Source organism: Drosophila elegans, unplaced genomic scaffold (assembly GCF_018152505.1).
Source record: "Drosophila elegans isolate 14027-0461.03 unplaced genomic scaffold, ASM1815250v1 contig_476, whole genome shotgun sequence".
NCBI lineage: Eukaryota > Metazoa > Arthropoda > Insecta > Diptera > Drosophilidae > Drosophila > Drosophila elegans.
The window spans coordinates 25,763,470-25,771,671 of record NW_024545863.1 but is presented as its reverse complement, the minus strand read 5'-3'; the positions used below and the strand labels follow the sequence as shown (position 1 = coordinate 25,771,671).

Genomic DNA, 8,202 nt, shown 5'->3' with positions numbered 1-8,202 from the left:
GCAAGCCATGGCATCGGGATTCAAAATTAATGTGGAGAAATTTGAAAATTACGCGCTGGATACAGCCAAATATCTTATAGCTGCATATCCATGGTAGTATTTACCGGCTACCGTCCATAAGGTCTTAATTCATGGTTCAGCTGTAATAGAGTATGCATTAGTGTCGATAGGAGAGCTTTCAGAGGAAGCAGCAGAGTCCAATAACAAGGAACTAAAAAAATGTAGACTTCAACACAGTCGGAAAGTATCTCGTACTTTAACAAACACAGATGTCATGAACTATTTATTATTGCGTTCAGATCCATTTTTAACAGGACAGAGACAACTTCCTAAAAAAGATAGGTCGAGTTTGCTTACATCTGTCTACGAATTACTTGACGATGCTTTATAATTTTTGTTTCATTTATATTTTGTTTGTTGATTTTTATTTTAGTTTTTTTAAGAATATGTATAACTACGAAAAATATCTTCCATACCAAAATCGTAATAAATTAGATTAAACAAATATGTTTTTATAATTCGGTATCGATTGTTCCTATGGGAGCTATAGGATATAGCCGATCGATAAGTCCGATTTTTGTTGCTATATGTTTAGACAAATTTGCTAAATTATTGTTATAAATTTCAGCACGTTATGACCATTATTAGTATTTTTGGCCGCTCTTCCATACAAGCGGATCCACTGTGCGCTGCCCTGATTTCCTACAGAAAATCTAATGCTCTATTCAAATACAATTCCAAAAAAGCAAAATTTACATCTAATATAAGTCCTCAATCATCTACCAAGAAAACTTGGTCTGACCTAAATCGCTTAGTAGGAGATTTCCCAAATATCCTCAGAACAATTAAATCTAACAACGTAGATCTCCACCACTCGCAGATATTATCGATGCCTTTGCGAACTTTTGGTCGGAATACTCCAAGGACGACAACTTCTCACACCAATACAAGACTCGTAAAAAAGAAATTCTTTCTCAGGAGTACACACCCACCATCACCCCACAATCATTATCCCTATCTTAAAACCTTACAAACCAAAACACAAATTAACATCCTTTAGATCCATTGCTTTACTCCCTTGCTTAAGCAAAACTCTAAAAAAAATGTTAGCCAAAAGGTTAATGTGGTTCATTACGAAACAGCAACTTATCAGCCCCCACCAAACAGCTTTTAAACAACAGCATAGCACTCTTGATTCTCTTCTGCATCTCCACCATTACGCATCGGACGCCCTTTCTACCAAAAATCATGTTACCGGGATCAACTTTCCCGGTGGGGGGTAGGTCAATGACCCTTAAACTTAGCGAAGGCTTTCATGATCAACCGTACTATCCGAGTAAGAGTTAAAAACATTCTATCCAAATTCTATACTCTCCACAATGGCATCACACAAGGATCGCCACTCTCTGTGGTATTGTTCATGATCGCCTTCCAATCCTTAAATAACATAATATTAAGACATAAGCAAATCAAACTGTCAATTTATGCAGACGATGCCATAAGTTTTTGGCAAATGTAAGAATACCACTACACTAAATAATAAGTTTAAAGAAATCCTTGAAGAAATCCAAATCTGGGGAAACACCTTCGGTCCGACCCTTGCTGTAAAGAAATGTAAGCTTTTTCATAATTGTAAAAAACAACGCTGTACATACCCACCATTATCGTACAATAACATAGATATAGAACGAGTCCCTTTTCTTAAAATTCTTGGCCTGACAATTGATAAACGACTCACATTTAAACAACACTGTAACGAACTTAGGATCAATCTTATCAATAGACTAAACATTATTAAATTCCTAACATCTAAGCGTTCTCTCATCCATCGGACAACACTTATACAAGCGACTACAGCTTTGTTGCTGTCCAAAATTGATTATGGCCTCGCCATTTATGGGTGGTGCGCGCCATCGAGCTTAAAAATGTTCTTACCTCCTTATCATGCTGCCGTCAGACGTGGCATTGGCGCATTTCCAACGACCCCAACCAAATGCATCCTAGCCCTAGCAGGATTACCGAACATTAAAACCAGAGTCGCGCAAACTACCTTCAAATTAATACCAAAACTCATGTGCTCAACCAACTCTATTCTGCTGAATGACTTTATAGTAGCCTCGAAGCATAGAAGGAAATTTAAAGTCCAATCCACGATACGAAGATGAATAACCTTTATCAAGAGTCACAACATAGAAACGCCTTATCGCTGGAATAAAGTCATTCCGTCACCTCCGTGGATATGACGCGCCACCGCCACAGACACTACACTTCACGATTTCCAAAAATCAAGGACACCAATCACAGCGTTTAAGCAGCTATTTAAAGAAGTTACCCACAAATACTCCGATAGGAGTATTCCGTCCGTCGCCACAACCACCTTTGCAGTGGCAGACCAACACGGATTAATTGTTTCATGGGGTTAGCTACCTCACCACTTCTCCGTTTTTACTGCGGAAACAGTAGCTATTATTCAGGCAATTAAACTTGCTCTCGAACTTAAGGGAAGATATATCATCTGCAGTGATAGCTGTCCATCCTGCAAGGAGTCCAAAATTTGCAATAAAAACAACCTGTTATCAGAAATTCGTCACCTCTGCATCAAAAACAACTGCAAAATTAAGCTATTATGGGTCCCGGCTCATATAGGAATAAATGGGAACGAGTTAGCTGACAAAGGTGCAAAGCTAGCTGGACGAGCTCCGTGCCATACAATCATCCCTGGAGTACAACAAGAGATCTGGAAACATATCAAAAATATATTGCTGGACATCGAACTGGAAGACTGGTCGTCGTTTAACCACTGGTATAAGCAGTTTAATCCTGGCAAAAAGGACATCAAGTTTCCTACTTCGAACAAAAGAAGGGAATGCGCCATTCTCACTCGGATAAACACTAGACACACAAATCTCACGCATAAACACATCCTCAACGGTGAAAGGCGACTGAACTGCCCTAGCTGCGGAGCTGAACTATCAGTCCAACATCTACTAGATACCTGTGGTCACTACCAAAACATCAGAATAAACCTATTCGATCTTACCCCGCCCTCAAATCTATTATCTGACCTTACAGCTTCTAACTCCAATCGAATATTATCTTACCTACGCATATGTAAAATTATACATCAGATTGAAATGTTAAATCTCAAATACAAATAACAAGTTTTATCAATTGTCGAGTCGATGGCCTCAGTAGCTAGTTCCTCCTTTCCCTAATTAGTTATTATATTTTAAATGTTATTTTATGTATATTAGTTAATACTGAATAAAAATAAAACAATATTTAACATTTTTTTGACATTAAATGTAGAATCGATGCTGTTGTAAATTTCATATTTTAATATCAAAATTTGATATTAAACAAGAAAGAAAGCAAACTTCGGCAAGCCGAAGTTCATATACCCTTGCAGCTATCGCAAGAATTAAATATTTTTGAAAACATTAAAATTATGATTTACTTGCGTATATGTTTAAAAACATTGAAGCTATGACGATTTGCAGCATAATTATTTGATTGTTCTTTTATATATTTTTATTATTTGTATGGGAGCTATATGATATAGTCGTCCGATTTTGATGAAATTTAAAACTTAATTCTGAAATACTTAACCATTACTATATCTCGAAGAACTAAACAAAAAATTAAAAAACAGAAAAGTTAGAATTTGTTTTCATTTATTTTTCGGATTGTTCCTATGGGAGCTATATGCTATAGTCGTCCGATTTTGATGAAATTTAAACCGTAAATCAGAAATATTTTACCATTACTATATGTCAAAGAACTAAACAAAAATTTAAAAAACAGCAAAGTTATAATTTTTTTCATTTATTTTTCCGATTGTTCCTATAGGAGCTATATGCTATAGTCGTCCGATCCGGCTCGTTGCGACTTATATACTACCTGCAATAGAAAGACAACTTTTGGGAAAGTTTCAAGCAGATAGCTTTAAAACTGAGAGACTAGTTTGCATATAAACGGACGGACAGACGGACGGACAGACGGACAGACGGACAGACGGACGGACAGACGGACATGGCTAGATCGACTCTACTAGTGATGCTGATCAAGAATATATATACTTTATAGGGTCGGAAACGTCTCCTTCACTGCGTTGCAAACTTCTGACTGAAATTATAATACCCTCTGCAAGGGTATAAAAATCAAATTGATATTATAGTTTGTTCGATATTAAAATATCAACAGTTTATTATTATTTATTTGGTACTTAAATATCAAAATTATTATACTGTATATTTGACTTATTTTATTTGTTATTTAACATGGCCTTTAAGTTTGTTCATTTGTTTTATAACTATGTTGAAATATAAATATTTACATTTATTTAGAACAAAAAGGTTTTTTTTCTAAAATATGTGTTATTATTATAAAAAAGGATAGGCAGATCTTCAATGTTTTCAATATTTTGAAACTTAAACGTTTCCAATTTAGATCCAATCCTAAAAGCCTGGTAGTGCTCGCTAAAATAGCAAACATCGATTAATTGAGAAATTATGAAAATTTGTTTTGATTTACTTTCTAAAATATGTAATATTTCAAGTAATTCACAAACATCAACAGCCTATCTTGTGAGATAGTAGTTGGGCTTGTTGTCTACGACCTTTAACACTAAATGTGATATCAAAGATTCAATAATGTAATCATTTACATTTTCATTTTTGATAAGGTATTTTAAACTAGATTTTTTTAAAACATTATTACTTTTCTTTTTAATCTTGTAAAAAGTTAGAAATCCATTTTCATATTTGTTTAAAAACTGTGAGTGCTCAAGTGGGGCGTTAAAGCTTAATAAATAAGAAATGCCTTTTCTGCTGGTAGTGTTTCTAGAGTAATTTTTTGCCTTCTTATGCTTTGCTTCATACCACATGTTCCAAAAGTGCTTAGGTGGGCCATTCTTTAAAATTACATCTGAATAATGGACAAGTGAAACTTGAGCATTAATAGAATGTTAAAAAGCAGTAAAAAGCTTTCATTGTGAGATTTATAAGACTCGACAATTCCACGAATGCGGCCGCATCAAACTCGCTTCGCATCAAAATATCAATTATTTTAATAATTACTATAACAAATTTTCAAACTTTATTATTCTCGGATACTAAGTCACCAATAAAAAGCGTAAGAAAGTGCATTAAATTCATCATTTGCCTTGCTGACGCTTTTATCGAGTTATTTTTTAATTGGCAAAGCATAATTCCCCATAATTAAACATTCCTTTTCTGTAGTTAAAGTTTTCCAATGTGAAATAATTATCATTCGTAATGAAATGTTAAAGAATCTTACGAATGTCGTATTTGCAAACATCCTCGAAGAGGGTGTGCATTATATCAATAACATCGTTTTCAGTTGCATGAAAATGTGAAGGTCATTAACAAACAATTATTTTTTAACGCCTGTTGATTTTACATCATTTGTAAGAACATCATTTTGACAATTCTGAACATTTCGTGAAAAGTCGGAGAACGATCTTGAACCTTTTTAGATATCAATATCTAAGCCTACAACTTCAAGTTCCTTAAATGTGTTGAGCAGTGGATTTAAAAGTGGATCTTAACCAAATTTTTTTCGTATGCACTCTTGAAATACGCAGCTACAAACATAAATTCAAGTTATGATAAAATATGCTGATGTATTAAAGGGAATGTGTAGTAAACATCGCAAAAAGTACAACAACTGCATGGCTTCCCAGAGGTTTACTGATTTCAAATCCGTCAATGTAAAGGAATATTGAAATTACAAGTTTGTCTTGGAATTTTTGCGTTAAAATTTAAAAACTACTAGAATTAACATTATTTGTTATTTTAACTGATGACTTTAAAAATTCAAAATTTTTTAAAGTTTGATCGAGCACATTAGGAAGTTCAAAGAAAATCTTAATTTGAAATTGAACAGGCATAAAGCAACCTCTTATGTTAGCTGCATCTAACGTAGGCCTATTGTTTCTAAAAAGTTTAAGTTATAGGCTTAGCGAAAGTTCGGTTAGAATGGACTTAAAAAGTTTATACTCTGTACCATTGCATTCGATGATATCAATCTGATAAGTCATATATCACGCATAAAATGATACGGAATTTCATCAGAATGAGTATCATATCTTATCAATTTTTTTTTCGAAAGGGTCGAAACAAAAATTAAAAAAAATTTCCATTGTTGCTTACAATTTTGTGAAATACATTTTAAAAAGACATCCTTTAAAGCTTCAGCTATGATAGCTGTTAAGTTAATATATATTTCGATTCAAATTATGAATTTTGTTATACAACAAATTACCATGGTTTGCTTGACCGGACGCTTTTCTGCTCAGGAAGTAAATATCTTTATCCACACCAGGAAACAGAGCAACTATTTGCTCCGCCAGTCTTTCTAGTTCATGAACGTTTGGAACTGTGTAAACATTTAGCGATGCTTTATAGAAGCTTTCAGCAATATGAGTCTAAATTTACTTCTGTTTATATTTGTTAGGCTTTTAGATGTTGTAAAATGGCGAATGACTTGAGCACCAATATCGGATGATTGAAGAATGAATTGCAAATTAAAACAATACAGAATAATTAAAAGTAATTTTAGAGCATAAGCTGAAATTTTGAAAATATTAAATTATAAATTTGTACAAATAAACAAATAAAACAAAATATTAAGATTAAAAAAAATACAAATTAAAAAATTGTGGGTCATCACGAATAAACAATACAGAATAATTAAAATTAATTTAAAAGCATAAGCTGAAATTTTGAAAATGTTAAACTATAAATTTGTGCAAATAATTAAAAAAAACATAAATTAAAAAATTGTGGGTCATCACGAATACTTACATTTGCGTGTCTCATCACGAATACTTACATACATTTGCGTGTCTCCACTGCTCCAACTTCGCTCGAAACTCTTCCGTTAAACCGCACTGCTCCCTTTTTGGAAAAACGACTTCAAGGTCGTGCTCTGTACTTTATTTTACACTGCTCGACGTAAAGCCACAGTCTGGGAAAAAAAAGTTGAAAATTAATAAAACCACACTTTACAAATTTTATTTTTGAATGTGGCACTGAAGGCTCTTAATTGTCATTTTTATATCAAATTTACCTTTCAAGTCCTTGTAGCAAGACAGGGGCAGGTTTTGAGCCGTCAAAAAATCATACAAATCATCTTCCATTGTATCTAAAAAACACATATGTATGTACATATATATGTTTTTGCAGGTAATTATACGAATATATATGTGAGTATGTACATATGTATGTATGCCTTGTCAGAAGCCCGCCTGCAAAGAAATATGCACATGTGAAGTTTCTTTTATATAATATATGTATATGTTTGTATAAGTCACATGTGCATTTTTCTTTTAGAGATACATATGTACATATGTAATATTTTATTTTTTCATAATTCTTTTGTGTTGTGCGTGTGAGTGTTTGTCTACGCCGTCAAAAAAAGCACACGTGACTGTATGTGTGTATTTGTCTATGTATGTCTATCCAGCCAGGCTTCTGTCAAAGACATACATACACTCATAATACTTTATAAAAATGCGTTCCAGAAATTTCAGCAAATTTTTTTATTTAATAAGTACAGCTGTAATATGCAGACAGCGTACATATGTACATATGTACATATTTCGGTTTCACCGCTGACCATAAGCATGGAACGCAGTCCGGCTGCATAGACAAACAAACCCCAACACACACATACATACAATCTCTTGTGCATTTTTTTTGCCGGTCAGGATAGACACTCACATGCACAACACGAAAGAATTATAAAATATTAAAATGTTACAAAAACAACATATTATTTACAATTATAACTAATAATCATTCAACATTTTAATTTCACTTTTCTACATATTAAGTTTAAAAAACACTACTCACCTTCTCTGCTTTCTTTTCACTTGTAAAACGCACCTATCACTTGACCACATTGATTTCAACTGACCGAAAAACTAGTAATGAGAAAGCCAGAGCAAACGGGACAACACGTTTAGAATTTGGCAGTTCGAAATTCGTAATTTTGCTTCTCCCTCTAAGTTTTTTGATTTTTGTCGCCATCTTGCAGGACTCTCTCTTTTTCGACTTGAGAGAACTTTAAAAGAGAGAGAAATTTAAAAAAATACCATTTTCCAACACTAAATTTACATTTTTCAATGGTTAAAATAAAAATCTCTCGTAAATATCAAATTGAACTTTACGATTATCT

At 33.4% G+C, this 8,202-nt stretch overlaps 1 long non-coding RNA gene across 1 annotated transcript; it reads right to left on the bottom strand.

The window, feature by feature from the left end:
• Positions 1-6,861: 6,861 nt before the first annotated feature.
• On the bottom strand, positions 6,862-7,966 carry LOC121467565. Its single transcript, XR_005977619.1, has 3 exons — positions 7,878-7,966; positions 7,093-7,167; positions 6,862-6,990 (listed from the first exon to the last, which is right to left on the bottom strand). It is a non-coding gene; the product is annotated as an uncharacterized LOC121467565 (long non-coding RNA).
• Between the last annotated feature and the right edge of the window lie 236 nt (positions 7,967-8,202).